The sequence below is a fragment of the Triturus cristatus genome, chromosome 8, assembly GCF_964204655.1.
Source record: "Triturus cristatus chromosome 8, aTriCri1.1, whole genome shotgun sequence".
In the NCBI taxonomy this organism is placed as follows: domain Eukaryota; kingdom Metazoa; phylum Chordata; class Amphibia; order Caudata; family Salamandridae; genus Triturus; species Triturus cristatus.
In genome coordinates this window covers 735,541,390-735,559,846 of record NC_140591.1, presented here as the reverse complement: position 1 = coordinate 735,559,846, position 18,457 = coordinate 735,541,390, and the positions used below count along the sequence as shown (strand labels likewise).

Below are 18,457 nucleotides of genomic sequence, written 5' to 3'. Positions count from 1 at the left end.
TTCTTACACCACCAACTGGAAATAAATGATTCTGACATTAAACGTAAAGGTGACAATGCATTTGTATCATCACCTTGAGAAGGATCATCTTGGAATTGAGCCGAGGGCCTCTGCACTCAAAGCCAGAAACACTCCACTAAAATAAGATTCCTGTTGGTGCCAACAATTCTCCATGTTAATGCTTGTTCTAGGTGAGCAGTGAACCGATTGCAGGGCTCTTTTGAAAGCAAGGTCTGAGAACCAACAGATACATCCACACGCCGATTACTTTAGTGTTTTGAGAGAATTCCCTTTCTTGGAACGAGATTGCATGAAATAATCTTCAGGGCTTGGACAATTCCATGGCAAAACGGCACCTATCAACATTGTAGCCAACACAATATAACAACTGTTTCTGCCCGGTTTCGAACCGGGGACCTTTCGCGTGTGAGGCGAACGTGATAACCACTACACTACAGAAACAGATACATACAGTTGATTTTTCTGTAATGAAACTGCTCCGAACTGGCTATTCCATGGGCCTCTGGCTTTAGATTTCTTTCATGCAACCTGCCCGACATCCCTAGCTGAACGCTCGTACATGCCATGCAAGACCAGATGTTTGGTATTAGCTCAGACTGGGCAGGGCTGAAGCATGAGACTCTAGCAAAGAATTATCCACTACTGCAAAGAAAAAATTGATGTTGGTTTTGAAACGCAAACTTCAAAACAACTTGAAAAGAGTACCAAGAAAAGGGCTCGTCCGGGATTTGAACCCGGGACCTCTCGCACCCAAAGCGAGAATCATACCCCTAGACCAACGAGCCCTCAAAATCCTCTTACCTCTCAAAAGCTAATACCGGCTCTAAGCCCGCAATGAAGATCATGCTGGTATCTTTATGATGCTTGGTCTGTGAATACGCATGAAAGTCAGTCTCAACTTACCCTTTCTCAAACGATAGCACTATCATTTACAAGTGTCTCCTTTTATTCCGTCCCAGCTTTGGACACGTCTTACAGGAAGTCAGCCCTTATTTATATATTTCTTCAGTGGCTGAAGCTTAATGAGAAAGAGTAACAAGTTGTTCATAACAACATAAGAAACACATTGTGCATTTTCTCTTAAATACTCCTTCACTTTGTGCCAAAAGAAATACCAAGGTGAATACCTAGGCCACAGATTCAAGCTAAAGATCTTCCTGCTGAATGCAAGGCGCATTAAAAACTGCATATCGCTGGACTAAAGCATTCCTTGCATAGCCTCTAACATCATAACATAACTGAGCTGCTAGCAGCAAGCTAACCAATACCTTTCTGAAATGAGAATGACATGTGCTTATCTGCTCAATCAGTGCTCAATCAGGCTCGATCAGTCGAGATTTAGAAAAGGTGGAAAGGGTCCAAGTGGATGCCCCTTCCTTTTTAGGGTGGGTCCTGCTGACTATCATAGGATTGCTTGTAAAAGTGGCCAGGGTCAGAGGAAAAGCTGCCAACACTTCTTAGCGTTCTCTATAGATGCAGCCATTTTCTGTGACTGTAATTTCGGCCTTTTCCCAGAAGTCTCTATTCTGCCTATGCAAATTAACAAAAGCAGTGCTTATTCCTCACTTGCTCAAATGTCCTTCCTGTCCAGAAAGCTCTGATTAAGCATGCTTATTTTCTTTTTCTGGGATATTTTAAATTGTTTCGCTGTCCAGTCTGTGGCAGTAGAAAGCTGCTTATGATGCCAGGTTTTGATGAATCCCCAAGGTACAAGTACAGAGGAATATATCAGTCTCTAGGATATGGAACTTTTAGCTAACACATCACAATATGTGATGCTTGCCAAGAAAACACTACATTCTGGAGCGCTGATGATCAGAACATTCTGCTCCTGAAGGATAGAAAAGACAGCTTGATTGAAATAAAGTCTGTTTATATTGACGCTCTCTCTCTCCCTATATATACATACATGCATACACACACACACACAGGTATGTCATGCATTTCTTCAGATTTGTTTCAACCATTTACCATTTATTGGAGAATCCCTACTTTTCAAGTGACTGCAAATGAAGTCATCTCTGGCACTTTTTGTGCAAAGTAAGAGACACACATGACACCTTATTATAAAAGTCATCGGTTTCTTTGTTACTGTGTACTTTCAAAGCATGGGGCTTTCACACGTCAGGTAAACCTGATTACCACTACACAACAAAAGCAGATGCAGCTTTCTTATCTATGTCGTGATAGAACAGTTGTGAATTGAGTAGAAGAAGGGCCCTGATGTGATACTTATTACATGCAGCCTGTAAGATAGTCAAACATGCAGGCTAGGAAGGAAGATGCAAATATCAATGTATTAGAAAAACACCTAAAGGCGAGTGATATGCTTTCATTCATGCATGGCTAGGAAAAATCGCCATACTGTTGCAAACATTCTTACACCACCAACTGGAAATAAATGATTCTGACATTAAACGTAAAGGTGAGAATGCATTTGTATCATCACCTTGAGAAGGATCATCTTGGAATTGAGCCGAGGGCCTCTGCACTCAAAGCCAGAAACACTCCACTAAAATAAGATTCCTGTTGGTGCCAACAATTCTCCATGTTAATGCTTGTTCTAGGTGAGCAGTGAACCGATTGCAGGGCTCTTTTGAAAGCAAGGTCTGAGAACCAACAGATACATCCACACGCCGATTACTTTAGTGTTTTGAGAGAATTCCCATTCTTGGAACGAGATTGCATGAAATAATCTTCAGGGCTTGGACAATTCCATGGCAAAACGGCACCTATCAACATTGTAGCCAACACAATATAACAACTGTTTCTGCCCGGTTTCGAACCGGGGACCTTTCGCGTGTGAGGCGAACTTGATAACCACTACACTACAGAAACAGATACCTACAGTTGATTTTTCTGTAATGAAACTGCTCCGAACTGGCTATTCCATGGGCCTCTGGCTTTAGATTTCTTTCATGCAACCTGCCCGACATCCCTAGCTGAACGCTCGTACATGCCATGCAAGACCAGATGTTTGGTATTAGCTCAGACTGGGCAGGGCTGAAGCATTAGACTCTAGCAAAGAATTATCCACTACTGCAAAGAAAAAATTGATGTTGGTTTTGAAACGCAAACTTCAAAACAACTTGAAAAGAGTACCAAGAAAAGGGCTCGTCCGGGATTTGAACCCGGGACCTCTCGCACCCAAAGCGAGAATCATACCCCTAGACCAACGAGCCCTCAAAATCCTCTTACCTCTCAAAAGCTAATACCGGCTCTAAGCCCGCAATGAAGATCATGCTGGTATCTTTATGATGCTTGGTCTGTGAATACGCATGAAAGTCAGTCTCAACTTACCCTTTCTCAAACGATAGCACTATCATTTACAAGTGTCTCCTTTTATTCCGTCCCAGCTTTGGACACGTCTTACAGGAAGTCAGCCCTTATTTATATATTTCTGCAGTGGCTGAAGCTTAATGAGAAAGAGTAACAAGTTGTTCATAACAACATAAGAAACACATTGTGCATTTTCTCTCAAATACTCCTTCACTTTGTGCCAAAAGAAATACCAAGGTGAATACCTAGGCCACAGATTCAAGCTAAAGATCTTCCTGGTGAAGGCAAGGCGCAATAAAAACTGCATATCGCTGGACTAAAGCATTCCTTGCATAGCCTCTAACATCATAACATAACTGAGCTGCTAGCAGCAAGCTAACCAATACCTTTCTGAAATGAGAATGACATGTGCTTATCTGCTCAATCAGTGCTCAATCAGGCGAGATTTAGAAAAGGTGGAAAGGGTCCAAGTGGATGCCCCTTCCTTTTTAGGGTGGGTCCTGCTGACTATCATAGGATTGCTTGTAAAAGTGGTCAGGGTCAGAGGAAAAGCTGCCAACACTTCTTAGCGTTCTCTATAGATGCAGCCATTTTCTGTGACTGTAATTTCGGCCTTTTCCCAGAAGTCTCTATCCTGCCTATGCAAATTAACAAAAGCAGTGCTTATTCCTCACTTGCTCAAAGGTCCTTCCTGTCCAGAAAGCTCTGATTAAGCATGCTTATTTTCTTTTTCTGGGATATTTTAAATTGTTTCGCTGTCCAGTCTGTGGCAGTAGAAAGCTGCTTATGATGCCAGGTTTTGATGAATCCCCAAGGTACAAGTACAGAGGAATATATCAGTCTCTAGGATATGGAACTTTTAGCTAACACATCACAATATGTGATGCTTGCCAAGAAAACACTACATTCTGGAGCGCTGAGGATCAGAACATTCTGCTCCTGAAGGATAGAAAAGACAGCTTGATTGAAATAAAGTCTGTTTATATTGACGCTCTCTCTCTCCCTATATATACATACATGCGTACACACACACACACAGGTATGTCATGCATTTCTTCAGATTTGTTTCAACCATTTACCATTTATTGGAGAATCCCTACTTTTCAAGTGACTGCAAATGAAGTCATCTCTGGCACTTTTTGTGCAAAGTAAGAGACGCACATGACACCTTTTTATAAAAGTCATCGGTTTCTTTGTTACTGTGTACTTTCAAAGCATGGGGCTTTCACACGTCAGGTAAACCTGATTACCACTACACAACAAAAGCAGATGCAGCTTTCTTATCTATGTCGTGATAGAACAGTTGTGAATTGAGTAGAAGAAGGGCCCTGATGTGATACTTATTACATGCAGCCTGTAAGATAGTCAAACATGCAGGCTAGGAAGGAAGATGCAAATATCAATGTATTAGAAAAACACCTAAAGGCGAGTGATATGCTTTCATTCATGCATGGCTAGGAAAAATCGCCATACTGTTGCAAACATTCTTACACCACCAACTGGAAATAAATGATTCTGACATTAAACGTAAAGGTGACAATGCATTTGTATCATCACCTTGAGAAGGATCATCTTGGAATTGAGCCGAGGGCCTCTGCACTCAAAGCCAGAAACACTCCACTAAAATAAGATTCCTGTTGGTGCCAACAATTCTCCATGTTAATGCTTGTTCTAGGTGAGCAGTGAACCGATTGCAGGGCTCTTTTGAAAGCAAGGTCTGAGAACCAACAGATACACCCACACGCCGATTACTTTAGTGTTTTGAGAGAATTCCCTTTCTTGGAACGAGATTGCATGAAATAATCTTCAGGGCTTGGACAATTCCATGGCAAAACGGCACCTATCAACATTGTAGCCAACACAATATAACAACTGTTTCTGCCCGGTTTCGAACCGGGGACCTTTCGCGTGTGAGGCGAACGTGATAACCACTACACTACAGAAACAGATACCTACAGTTGATTTTTCTGTAATGAAACTGCTCCGAACTGGCTATTCCATGGGCCTCTGGCTTTAGATTTCTTTCATGCAACCTGCCCGACATCCCTAGCTGAACGCTCGTACATGCCATGCAAGACCAGATGTTTGGTATTAGCTCAGACTGGGCAGGGCTGAAGCATGAGACTCTAGCAAAGAATTATCCACTACTGCAAAGAAAAAATTGATGTTGGTTTTGAAACGCAAACTTCAAAACAACTTGAAAAGAGTACCAAGAAAAGGGCTCGTCCGGGATTTGAACCCGGGACCTCTCGCACCCAAAGCGAGAATCATACCCCTAGACCAACGAGCCCTCAAAATCCTCTTACCTCTCAAAAGCTAATAACGGCTCTAAGCCCGCAATGAAGATCATGCTGGTATCTTTATGATGCTTGGTCTGTGAATACGCATGAAAGTCAGTCTCAACTTACCCTTTCTCAAACGATAGCACTATCATTTACAAGTGTCTCCTTTTATTCCGTCCCAGCTTTGGACACGTCTTACAGGAAGTCAGCCCTTATTTATATATTTCTGCAGTGGCTGAAGCTTAATGAGAAAGAGTAACAAGTTGTTCATAACAGCATAAGAAACACATTGTGCATTTTCTCTCAAATACTCCTTTACTTTGTGCCAAAAGAAATACCAAGGTGAATACCTAGGCCACAGATTCAAGCTAAAGATCTTCCTGCTGAATGCAAGGCGCAATAAAAACTGCATATCGCTGGACTAAAGCATTCCTTGCATAGCCTCTAACATCATAACATAACTGAGCTGCTAGCAGCAAGCTAACCAATACCTTTCTGAAATGAGAATTACATGTGCTTATCTGCTCAATCAGTGCTCGATCAGGCGAGATTTAGAAAAGGTGGAAAGGGTCCAAGTGGATGCCCCTTCCTTTTTAGGGTGGGTCCTGCTGACTATCATAGGATTGCTTGTAAAAGTGGCCAGGGTCAGAGGAAAAGCTGCCAACACTTCTTAGCGTTCTCTATAGATGCAGCCATTTTCTGTGACTGTAATTTCGGCCTTTTCCCAGAAGTCTCTATTCTGCCTATGCAAATTAACAAAAGCAGTGCTTATTCCTCACTTGCTCAAATGTCCTTCCTGTCCAGAAAGCTCTGATTAAGCATGCTTATTTTCTTTTTCTGGGATATTTTAAATTGTTTCGCTGTCCAGTCTGTGGCAGTAGAAAGCTGCTTATGATGCCAGGTTTTGATGAATCCCCAAGGTACAAGTACAGAGGAATATATCAGTCTCTAGGATATGGAACTTTTAGCTAACACATCACAATATGTGATGCTTGCCAAGAAAACACTACATTCTGGAGCGCTGATGATCAGAACATTCTGCTCCTGAAGGATAGAAAAGACAGCTTGATTGAAATAAAGTCTGTTTATATTGACGCTCTCTCTCTCCCTATATATACATACATGCGTACACACACACACACAGGTATGTCATGCATTTCTTCAGATTTGTTTAAACCATTTACCATTTATTGGAGAATCCCTACTTTTCAAGTGACTGCAAATGAAGCCATCTCTGGCACTTTTTGTGCAAAGTAAGAGACACACATGACACCTTTTTATAAAAGTCATCGGTTTCTTTGTTACTGTGTACTTTCAAAGCATGGGGCTTTCACACGTCAGGTAAACCTGATTACCACTACACAACAAAAGCAGATGCAGCTTTCTTATCTATGTCGTGATAGAACAGTTGTGAATTGAGTAGAAGAAGGGCCCTGATGTGATACTTATTACATGCAGCCTGTAAGATAGTCAAACATGCAGGCTAAGAAGGAAGATGCAAATATCAATGTATTAGAAAAACACCTAAAGGCGAGTGATATGCTTTCATTCATGCATGGCTAGGAAAAATCGCCATACTGTTGCAAACATTCTTACACCACCAACTGGAAATAAATGATTCTGACATTAAACGTAAAGGTGACAATGCATTTGTATCATCACCTTGAGAAGGATCATCTTGGAATTGAGCCGAGGGCCTCTGCACTCAAAGCCAGAAACACTCCACTAAAATAAGATTCCTGTTGGTGCCAACAATTCTCCATGTTAATGCTTGTTCTAGGTGAGCAGTGAACCGATTGCAGGGCTCTTTTGAAAGCAAGGTCTGAGAACCAACAGATACATCCACACGCCGATTACTTTAGTGTTTTGAGAGAATTCCCTTTCTTGGAACGAGATTGCATGAAATAATCTTCAGGGCTTGGACAATTCCATGGCAAAACGGCACCTATCAACATTGTAGCCAACACAATATAACAACTGTTTCTGCCCGGTTTCGAACCGGGGACCTTTCGCGTGTGAGGCGAACGTGATAACCACTACACTACAGAAACAGATACCTACAGTTGATTTTTCTGTAATTAAACTGCTCCGAACTGGCTATTCCATGGGCCTCTGGCTTTAGATTTCTTTCATGCAACCTGCCCGACATCCCTAGCTGAACGCTCGTACATGCCATGCAAGACCAGATGTTTGGTATTAGCTCAGACTGGGCAGGGCTGAAGCATGAGACTCTAGCAAAGAATTATCCACTACTGCAAAGAAAAAATTGATGTTGGTTTTGAAACGCAAACTTCAAAACAACTTGAAAAGAGTACCAAGAAAAGGGCTCGTCCGGGATTTGAACCCGGGACCTCTCGCACCCAAAGCGAGAATCATACCCCTAGACCAACGAGCCCTCAAAATCCTCTTACCTCTCAAAAGCTAATACCGGCTCTAAGCCCGCAATGAAGATCATGCTGGTATCTTTATGATGCTTGGTCTGTGAATACGCATGAAAGTCAGTCTCAACTTACCCTTTCTCAAACGATAGCACTATCATTTACAAGTGTCTCCTTTTATTCCGTCCCAGCTTTGGACACGTCTTACAGGAAGTCAGCCCTTATTTATATATTTCTTCAGTGGCTGAAGCTTAATGAGAAAGAGTAACAAGTTGTTCATAACAACATAAGAAACACATTGTGATTTTCTCTTAAATACTCCTTCACTTTGTGCCAAAAGAAATACCAAGGTGAATACCTAGGCCACAGATTCAAGCTAAAGATCTTCCTGCTGAATGCAAGGCGCATTAAAAACTGCATATCGCTGGACTAAAGCATTCCTTGCATAGCCTCTAACATCATAACATAACTGAGCTGCTAGCAGCAAGCTAACCAATACCTTTCTGAAATGAGAATGACATGTGCTTATCTGCTCAATCAGTGCTCAATCAGGCTCGATCAGGCGAGATTTAGAAAAGGTGGAAAGGGTCCAAGTGGATGCCCCTTCCTTTTAGGGTGGGTCCTGCTGACTATCATAGGATTGCTTGTAAAAGTGGCCAGGGTCAGAGGAAAAGCTGCCAACACTTCTTAGCGTTCTCTATAGATGCAGCCATTTTCTGTGACTGTAATTTCGGCCTTTTCCCAGAAGTCTCTATTCTGCCTATGCAAATTAACAAAAGCAGTGCTTATTCCTCACTTGCTCAAATGTCCTTCCTGTCCAGAAAGCTCTGATTAAGCATGCTTATTTTCTTTTTCTGGGATATTTTAAATTGTTTCGCTGTCCAGTCTGTGGCAGTAGAAAGCTGCTTATGATGCCAGGTTTTGATGAATCCCCAAGGTACAAGTACAGAGGAATATATCAGTCTCTAGGATATGGAACTTTTAGCTAACACATCACAATATGTGATGCTTGCCAAGAAAACACTACATTCTGGAGCGCTGATGATCAGAACATTCTGCTCCTGAAGGATAGAAAAGACAGCTTGATTGAAATAAAGTCTGTTTATATTGACGCTCTCTCTCTCCCTATATATACATACATGCATACACACACACACACAGGTATGTCATGCATTTCTTCAGATTTGTTTCAACCATTTACCATTTATTGGAGAATCCCTACTTTTCAAGTGACTGCAAATGAAGTCATCTCTGGCACTTTTTGTGCAAAGTAAGAGACACACATGACACCTTATTATAAAAGTCATCGGTTTCTTTGTTACTGTGTACTTTCAAAGCATGGGGCTTTCACACGTCAGGTAAACCTGATTACCACTACACAACAAAAGCAGATGCAGCTTTCTTATCTATGTCGTGATAGAACAGTTGTGAATTGAGTAGAAGAAGGGCCCTGATGTGATACTTATTACATGCAGCCTGTAAGATAGTCAAACATGCAGGCTAGGAAGGAAGATGCAAATATCAATGTATTAGAAAAACACCTAAAGGCGAGTGATATGCTTTCATTCATGCATGGCTAGGAAAAATCGCCATACTGTTGCAAACATTCTTACACCACCAACTGGAAATAAATGATTCTGACATTAAACGTAAAGGTGAGAATGCATTTGTATCATCACCTTGAGAAGGATCATCTTGGAATTGAGCCGAGGGCCTCTGCACTCAAAGCCAGAAACACTCCACTAAAATAAGATTCCTGTTGGTGCCAACAATTCTCCATGTTAATGCTTGTTCTAGGTGAGCAGTGAACCGATTGCAGGGCTCTTTTGAAAGCAAGGTCTGAGAACCAACAGATACATCCACACGCCGATTACTTTAGTGTTTTGAGAGAATTCCCTTTCTTGGAACGAGATTGCATGAAATAATCTTCAGGGCTTGGACAATTCCATGGCAAAACGGCACCTATCAACATTGTAGCCAACACAATATAACAACTGTTTCTGCCCGGTTTCGAACCGGGGACCTTTCGCGTGTGAGGCGAACTTGATAACCACTACACTACAGAAACAGATACCTACAGTTGATTTTTCTGTAATGAAACTGCTCCGAACTGGCTATTCCATGGGCCTCTGGCTTTAGATTTCTTTCATGCAACCTGCCCGACATCCCTAGCTGAACGCTCGTACATGCCATGCAAGACCAGATGTTTGGTATTAGCTCAGACTGGGCAGGGCTGAAGCATTAGACTCTAGCAAAGAATTATCCACTACTGCAAAGAAAAAATTGATGTTGGTTTTGAAACGCAAACTTCAAAACAACTTGAAAAGAGTACCAAGAAAAGGGCTCGTCCGGGATTTGAACCCGGGACCTCTCGCACCAAAAGCGAGAATCATACCCCTAGACCAACGAGCCCTCAAAATCCTCTTACCTCTCAAAAGCTAATACCGGCTCTAAGCCCGCAATGAAGATCATGCTGGTATCTTTATGATGCTTGGTCTGTGAATACGCATGAAAGTCAGTCTCAACTTACCCTTTCTCAAACGATAGCACTATCATTTACAAGTGTCTCCTTTTATTCCGTCCCAGCTTTGGACACGTCTTACAGGAAGTCAGCCCTTATTTATATATTTCTGCAGTGGCTGAAGCTTAATGAGAAAGAGTAACAAGTTGTTCATAACAACATAAGAAACACATTGTGCATTTTCTCTCAAATACTCCTTCACTTTGTGCCAAAAGAAATACCAAGGTGAATACCTAGGCCACAGATTCAAGCTAAAGATCTTCCTGGTGAAGGCAAGGCGCAATAAAAACTGCATATCGCTGGACTAAAGCATTCCTTGCATAGCCTCTAACATCATAACATAACTGAGCTGCTAGCAGCAAGCTAACCAATACCTTTCTGAAATGAGAATGACATGTGCTTATCTGCTCAATCAGTGCTCAATCAGGCGAGATTTAGAAAAGGTGGAAAGGGTCCAAGTGGATGCCCCTTCCTTTTTAGGGTGGGTCCTGCTGACTATCATAGGATTGCTTGTAAAAGTGGTCAGGGTCAGAGGAAAAGCTGCCAACACTTCTTAGCGTTCTCTATAGATGCAGCCATTTTCTGTGACTGTAATTTCGGCCTTTTCCCAGAAGTCTCTATCCTGCCTATGCAAATTAACAAAAGCAGTGCTTATTCCTCACTTGCTCAAAGGTCCTTCCTGTCCAGAAAGCTCTGATTAAGCATGCTTATTTTCTTTTTCTGGGATATTTTAAATTGTTTCGCTGTCCAGTCTGTGGCAGTAGAAAGCTGCTTATGATGCCAGGTTTTGATGAATCCCCAAGGTACAAGTACAGAGGAATATATCAGTCTCTAGGATATGGAACTTTTAGCTAACACATCACAATATCTGATGCTTGCCAAGAAAACACTACATTCTGGAGCGCTGATGATCAGAACATTCTGCTCCTGAAGGATAGAAAAGACAGCTTGATTGAAATAAAGTCTGTTTATATTGACGCTCTCTCTCTCCCTATATATACATACATGCGTACACACACACACACAGGTATGTCATGCAGTTCTTCAGATTTGTTTCAACCATTTACCATTTATTGGAGAATCCCTACTTTTCAAGTGACTGCAAATGAAGTCATCTCTGGCACTTTTTGTGCAAAGTAAGAGACACACATGACACCTTTTTATAAAAGTCATCAGTTTCTTTGTTACTGTGTACTTTCAAAGCATGGGGCTTTCACACGTCAGGTAAACCTGATTACCACTACACAACAAAAGCAGATGCAGCTTTCTTATCTATGTCGTGATAGAACAGTTGTGAATTGAGTAGAAGAAGGGCCCTGATGTGATACTTATTACATGCAGCCTGTAAGATAGTCAAACATGCAGGCTAAGAAGGAAGATGCAAATATCAATGTATTAGAAAAACACCTAAAGGCGAGTGATATGCTTTCATTCATGCATGGCTAGGAAAAATCGCCATACTGTTGCAAACATTCTTACACCACCAACTGGAAATAAATGATTCTGACATTAAACGTAAAGGTGACAATGCATTTGTATCATCACCTTGAGAAGGATCATCTTGGAATTGAGCCGAGGGCCTCTGCACTCAAAGCCAGAAACACTCCACTAAAATAAGATTCCTGTTGGTGCCAACAATTCTCCATGTTAATGCTTGTTCTAGGTGAGCAGTGAACCGATTGCAGGGCTCTTTTGAAAGCAAGGTCTGAGAACCAACAGATACATCCACACGCCGATTACTTTAGTGTTTTGAGAGAATTCCCTTTCTTGGAACGAGATTGCATGAAATAATCTTCAGGGCTTGGACAATTCCATGGCAAAACGGCACCTATCAACATTGTAGCCAACACAATATAACAACTGTTTCTGCCCGGTTTCGAACCGGGGACCTTTCGCGTGTGAGGCGAACGTGATAACCACTACACTACAGAAACAGATACCTACAGTTGATTTTTCTGTAATGAAACTGCTCCGAACTGGCTATTCCATGGGCCTCTGGCTTTAGATTTCTTTCATGCAACCTGCCCGACATCCCTAGCTGAACGCTCGTACATGCCATGCAAGACCAGATGTTTGGTATTAGCTCAGACTGGGCAGGGCTGAAGCATGAGACTCTAGCAAAGAATTATCCACTACTGCAAAGAAAAAATTGATGTTGGTTTTGAAACGCAAACTTCAAAACAACTTGAAAAGAGTACCAAGAAAAGGGCTCGTCCGGGATTTGAACCCGGGACCTCTCGCACCCAAAGCGAGAATCATACCCCTAGACCAACGAGCCCTCAAAATCCTCTTACCTCTCAAAAGCTAATACCGGCTCTAAGCCCGCAATGAAGATCATGCTGGTATCTTTATGATGCTTGGTCTGTGAATACGCATGAAAGTCAGTCTCAACTTACCCTTTCTCAAACGATAGCACTATCATTTACAAGTGTCTCCTTTTATTCCGTCCCAGCTTTGGACACGTCTTACAGGAAGTCAGCCCTTATTTATATATTTCTTCAGTGGCTGAAGCTTAATGAGAAAGAGTAACAAGTTGTTCATAACAACATAAGAAACACATTGTGCATTTTCTCTTAAATACTCCTTCACTTTGTGCCAAAAGAAATACCAAGGTGAATACCTAGGCCACAGATTCAAGCTAAAGATCTTCCTGCTGAATGCAAGGCGCATTAAAAACTGCATATCGCTGGACTAAAGCATTCCTTGCATAGCCTCTAACATCATAACATAACTGAGCTGCTAGCAGCAAGCTAACCAATACCTTTCTGAAATGAGAATGACATGTGCTTATCTGCTCAATCAGTGCTCAATCAGGCTCGATCAGTCGAGATTTAGAAAAGGTGGAAAGGGTCCAAGTGGATGCCCCTTCCTTTTTAGGGTGGGTCCTGCTGACTATCATAGGATTGCTTGTAAAAGTGGCCAGGGTCAGAGGAAAAGCTGCCAACACTTCTTAGCGTTCTCTATAGATGCAGCCATTTTCTGTGACTGTAATTTCGGCCTTTTCCCAGAAGTCTCTATTCTGCCTATGCAAATTAACAAAAGCAGTGCTTATTCCTCACTTGCTCAAATGTCCTTCCTGTCCAGAAAGCTCTGATTAAGCATGCTTATTTTCTTTTTCTGGGATATTTTAAATTGTTTCGCTGTCCAGTCTGTGGCAGTAGAAAGCTGCTTATGATGCCAGGTTTTGATGAATCCCCAAGGTACAAGTACAGAGGAATATATCAGTCTCTAGGATATGGAACTTTTAGCTAACACATCACAATATGTGATGCTTGCCAAGAAAACACTACATTCTGGAGCGCTGATGATCAGAACATTCTGCTCCTGAAGGATAGAAAAGACAGCTTGATTGAAATAAAGTCTGTTTATATTGACGCTCTCTCTCTCCCTATATATACATACATGCATACACACACACACACAGGTATGTCATGCATTTCTTCAGATTTGTTTCAACCATTTACCATTTATTGGAGAATCCCTACTTTTCAAGTGACTGCAAATGAAGTCATCTCTGGCACTTTTTGTGCAAAGTAAGAGACACACATGACACCTTATTATAAAAGTCAACGGTTTCTTTGTTACTGTGTACTTTCAAAGCATGGGGCTTTCACACGTCAGGTAAACCTGATTACCACTACACAACAAAAGCAGATGCAGCTTTCTTATCTATGTCGTGATAGAACAGTTGTGAATTGAGTAGAAGAAGGGCCCTGATGTGATACTTATTACATGCAGCCTGTAAGATAGTCAAACATGCAGGCTAGGAAGGAAGATGCAAATATCAATGTATTAGAAAAACACCTAAAGGCGAGTGATATGCTTTCATTCATGCATGGCTAGGAAAAATCGCCATACTGTTGCAAACATTCTTACACCACCAACTGGAAATAAATGATTCTGACATTAAACGTAAAGGTGAGAATGCATTTGTATCATCACCTTGAGAAGGATCATCTTGGAATTGAGCCGAGGGCCTCTGCACTCAAAGCCAGAAACACTCCACTAAAATAAGATTCCTGTTGGTGCCAACAATTCTCCATGTTAATGCTTGTTCTAGGTGAGCAGTGAACCGATTGCAGGGCTCTTTTGAAAGCAAGGTCTGAGAACCAACAGATACATCCACACGCCGATTACTTTAGTGTTTTGAGAGAATTCCCATTCTTGGAACGAGATTGCATGAAATAATCTTCAGGGCTTGGACAATTCCATGGCAAAACGGCACCTATCAACATTGTAGCCAACACAATATAACAACTGTTTCTGCCCGGTTTCGAACCGGGGACCTTTCGCGTGTGAGGCGAACTTGATAACCACTACACTACAGAAACAGATACCTACAGTTGATTTTTCTGTAATGAAACTGCTCCGAACTGGCTATTCCATGGGCCTCTGGCTTTAGATTTCTTTCATGCAACCTGCCCGACATCCCTAGCTGAACGCTCGTACATGCCATGCAAGACCAGATGTTTGGTATTAGCTCAGACTGGGCAGGGCTGAAGCATTAGACTCTAGCAAAGAATTATCCACTACTGCAAAGAAAAAATTGATGTTGGTTTTGAAACGCAAACTTCAAAACAACTTGAAAAGAGTACCAAGAAAAGGGCTCGTCCGGGATTTGAACCCGGGACCTCTCGCACCCAAAGCGAGAATCATACCCCTAGACCAACGAGCCCTCAAAATCCTCTTACCTCTCAAAAGCTAATACCGGCTCTAAGCCCGCAATGAAGATCATGCTGGTATCTTTATGATGCTTGGTCTGTGAATACGCATGAAAGTCAGTCTCAACTTACCCTTTCTCAAACGATAGCACTATCATTTACAAGTGTCTCCTTTTATTCCGTCCCAGCTTTGGACACGTCTTACAGGAAGTCAGCCCTTATTTATATATTTCTGCAGTGGCTGAAGCTTAATGAGAAAGAGTAACAAGTTGTTCATAACAACATAAGAAACACATTGTGCATTTTCTCTCAAATACTCCTTCACTTTGTGCCAAAAGAAATACCAAGGTGAATACCTAGGCCACAGATTCAAGCTAAAGATCTTCCTGGTGAAGGCAAGGCGCAATAAAAACTGCATATCGCTGGACTAAAGCATTCCTTGCATAGCCTCTAACATCATAACATAACTGAGCTGCTAGCAGCAAGCTAACCAATACCTTTCTGAAATGAGAATGACATGTGCTTATCTGCTCAATCAGTGCTCAATCAGGCGAGATTTAGAAAAGGTGGAAAGGGTCCAAGTGGATGCCCCTTCCTTTTTAGGGTGGGTCCTGCTGACTATCATAGGATTGCTTGTAAAAGTGGTCAGGGTCAGAGGAAAAGCTGCCAACACTTCTTAGCGTTCTCTATAGATGCAGCCATTTTCTGTGACTGTAATTTCGGCCTTTTCCCAGAAGTCTCTATCCTGCCTATGCAAATTAACAAAAGCAGTGCTTATTCCTCACTTGCTCAAAGGTCCTTCCTGTCCAGAAAGCTCTGATTAAGCATGCTTATTTTCTTTTTCTGGGATATTTTAAATTGTTTCGCTGTCCAGTCTGTGGCAGTAGAAAGCTGCTTATGATGCCAGGTTTTGATGAATCCCCAAGGTACAAGTACAGAGGAATATATCAGTCTCTAGGATATGGAACTTTTAGCTAACACATCACAATATGTGATGCTTGCCAAGAAAACACTACATTCTGGAGCGCTGAGGATCAGAACATTCTGCTCCTGAAGGATAGAAAAGACAGCTTGATTGAAATAAAGTCTGTTTATATTGACGCTCTCTCTCTCCCTATATATACATACATGCGTACACACACACACACAGGTATGTCATGCATTTCTTCAGATTTGTTTCAACCATTTACCATTTATTGGAGAATCCCTACTTTTCAAGTGACTGCAAATGAAGTCATCTCTGGCACTTTTTGTGCAAAGTAAGAGACGCACATGACACCTTTTTATAAAAGTCATCGGTTTCTTTGTTACTGTGTACTTTCAAAGCATGGGGCTTTCACACGTCAGGTAAACCTGATTACCACTACACAACAAAAGCAGATGCAGCTTTCTTATCTATGTCGTGATAGAACAGTTGTGAATTGAGTAGAAGAAGGGCCCTGATGTGATACTTATTACATGCAGCCTGTAAGATAGTCAAACATGCAGGCTAGGAAGGAAGATGCAAATATCAATGTATTAGAAAAACACCTAAAGGCGAGTGATATGCTTTCATTCATGCATGGCTAGGAAAAATCGCCATACTGTTGCAAACATTATTACACCACCAACTGGAAATAAATGATTCTGACATTAAACGTAAAGGTGACAATGCATTTGTATCATCACCTTGAGAAGGATCATCTTGGAATTGAGCCGAGGGCCTCTGCACTCAAAGCCAGAAACACTCCACTAAAATAAGATTCCTGTTGGTGCCAACAATTCTCCATGTTAATGCTTGTTCTAGGTGAGCAGTGAACCGATTGCAGGGCTCTTTTGAAAGCAAGGTCTGAGAACCAACAGATACATCCACACGCCGATTACTTTAGTGTTTTGAGAGAATTCCCTTTCTTGGAACGAGATTGCATGAAATAATCTTCAGGGCTTGGACAATTCCATGGCAAAACGGCACCTATCAACATTGTAGCCAACACAATATAACAACTGTTTCTGCCCGGTTTCGAACCGGGGACCTTTCGCGTGTGAGGCGAACGTGATAACCACTACACTACAGAAACAGATACCTACAGTTGATTTTTCTGTAATGAAACTGCTCCGAACTGGCTATTCCATGGGCCTCTGGCTTTAGATTTCTTTCATGCAACCTGCCCGACATCCCTAGCTGAACGCTCGTACATGCCATGCAAGACCAGATGTTTGGTATTAGCTCAGACTGGGCAGGGCTGAAGCATGAGACTCTAGCAAAGAATTATCCACTACTGCAAAGAAAAAATTGATGTTGGTTTTGAAACGCAAACTTCAAAACAACTTGAAAAGAGTACCAAGAAAAGGGCTCGTCCGGGATTTGAACCCGGGACCTCTCGCACCCAAAGCGAGAATCATACCCCTAGACCAACGAGCCCTCAAAATCCTCTTACCTCTCAAAAGCTAATAACGGCTCTAAGCCCGCAATGAAGATCATGCTGGTATCTTTATGATGCTTGGTCTGTGAATACGCATGAAAGTCAGTCTCAACTTACCCTTTCTCAAACGATAGCACTATCATTTACAAGTGTCTCCTTTTATTCCGTCCCAGCTTTGGACACGTCTTACAGGAAGTCAGCCCTTATTTATATATTTCTGCAGTGGCTGAAGCTTAATGAGAAAGAGTAACAAGTTGTTCATAACAGCATAAGAAACACATTGTGCATTTTCTCTCAAATACTCCTTTACTTTGTGCCAAAAGAAATACCAAGGTGAATACCTAGGCCACAGATTCAAGCTAAAGATCTTCCTGGTGAAGGCAAGGCGCAATAAAAACTGCATATCGCTGGACTAAAGCATTCCTTGCATAGCCTCTAACATCATAACATAACTGAGCTGCTAGCAGCAAGCTAACCAATACCTTTCTGAAATGAGAATGACATGTGCTTATCTGCTCAATCAGTGCTCAATCAGGCGAGATTTAGAAAAGGTGGAAAGGGTCCAAGTGGATGCCCCTTCCTTTTTAGGGTGGGTCCTGCTGACTATCATAGGATTGCTTGTAAAAGTGGTCAGGGTCAGAGGAAAAGCTGCCAACACTTCTTAGCGTTCTCTATAGATGCAGCCATTTTCTGTGACTGTAATTTCGGCCTTTTCCCAGAAGTCTCTATCCTGCCTATGCAAATTAACAAAAGCAGTGCTTATTCCTCACTTGCTCAAAGGTCCTTCCTGTCCAGAAAGCTCTGATTAAGCATGCTTATTTTCTTTTTCTGGGATATTTTAAATTGTTTCGCTGTCCAGTCTGTGGCAGTAGAAAGCTGCTTATGATGCCAGGTTTTGATGAATCCCCAAGGT

General features: G+C 41.8%; 13 non-coding genes across 13 annotated transcripts; all 13 read right to left on the bottom strand.

Annotated features, from left to right (window-relative positions):
• Window positions 1–389: 389 nt before the first annotated feature.
• Window positions 390–462, bottom strand: TRNAV-CAC (transfer RNA valine (anticodon CAC)). Its single transcript has one exon. It is a non-coding gene; the product is annotated as a tRNA-Val (tRNA).
• Window positions 463–734: 272 nt separating this feature from the next.
• Window positions 735–806, bottom strand: TRNAP-UGG (transfer RNA proline (anticodon UGG)). Its single transcript has one exon. It is a non-coding gene; the product is annotated as a tRNA-Pro (tRNA).
• A 2,325-nt stretch (window positions 807–3,131) lies between these two features.
• On the bottom strand, window positions 3,132–3,203 carry TRNAP-UGG (transfer RNA proline (anticodon UGG)). Its single transcript has one exon. It is a non-coding gene; the product is annotated as a tRNA-Pro (tRNA).
• A 1,970-nt stretch (window positions 3,204–5,173) lies between these two features.
• Window positions 5,174–5,246, bottom strand: TRNAV-CAC (transfer RNA valine (anticodon CAC)). The gene has a single exon. It is a non-coding gene; the product is annotated as a tRNA-Val (tRNA).
• A 272-nt stretch (window positions 5,247–5,518) lies between these two features.
• Window positions 5,519–5,590, bottom strand: TRNAP-UGG (transfer RNA proline (anticodon UGG)). The gene has a single exon. It is a non-coding gene; the product is annotated as a tRNA-Pro (tRNA).
• A 1,970-nt stretch (window positions 5,591–7,560) lies between these two features.
• Window positions 7,561–7,633, bottom strand: TRNAV-CAC (transfer RNA valine (anticodon CAC)). Its single transcript has one exon. It is a non-coding gene; the product is annotated as a tRNA-Val (tRNA).
• Window positions 7,634–7,905: 272 nt separating this feature from the next.
• TRNAP-UGG (transfer RNA proline (anticodon UGG)) lies at window positions 7,906–7,977 on the bottom strand. Its single transcript has one exon. It is a non-coding gene; the product is annotated as a tRNA-Pro (tRNA).
• A 2,323-nt stretch (window positions 7,978–10,300) lies between these two features.
• Window positions 10,301–10,372, bottom strand: TRNAQ-UUG (transfer RNA glutamine (anticodon UUG)). Its single transcript has one exon. It is a non-coding gene; the product is annotated as a tRNA-Gln (tRNA).
• Window positions 10,373–12,342: 1,970 nt separating this feature from the next.
• On the bottom strand, window positions 12,343–12,415 carry TRNAV-CAC (transfer RNA valine (anticodon CAC)). Its single transcript has one exon. It is a non-coding gene; the product is annotated as a tRNA-Val (tRNA).
• A 272-nt stretch (window positions 12,416–12,687) lies between these two features.
• Window positions 12,688–12,759, bottom strand: TRNAP-UGG (transfer RNA proline (anticodon UGG)). The gene has a single exon. It is a non-coding gene; the product is annotated as a tRNA-Pro (tRNA).
• A 2,325-nt stretch (window positions 12,760–15,084) lies between these two features.
• TRNAP-UGG (transfer RNA proline (anticodon UGG)) lies at window positions 15,085–15,156 on the bottom strand. The gene has a single exon. It is a non-coding gene; the product is annotated as a tRNA-Pro (tRNA).
• A 1,970-nt stretch (window positions 15,157–17,126) lies between these two features.
• TRNAV-CAC (transfer RNA valine (anticodon CAC)) lies at window positions 17,127–17,199 on the bottom strand. Its single transcript has one exon. It is a non-coding gene; the product is annotated as a tRNA-Val (tRNA).
• Window positions 17,200–17,471: 272 nt separating this feature from the next.
• TRNAP-UGG (transfer RNA proline (anticodon UGG)) lies at window positions 17,472–17,543 on the bottom strand. The gene has a single exon. It is a non-coding gene; the product is annotated as a tRNA-Pro (tRNA).
• Window positions 17,544–18,457: the final 914 nt, after the last annotated feature.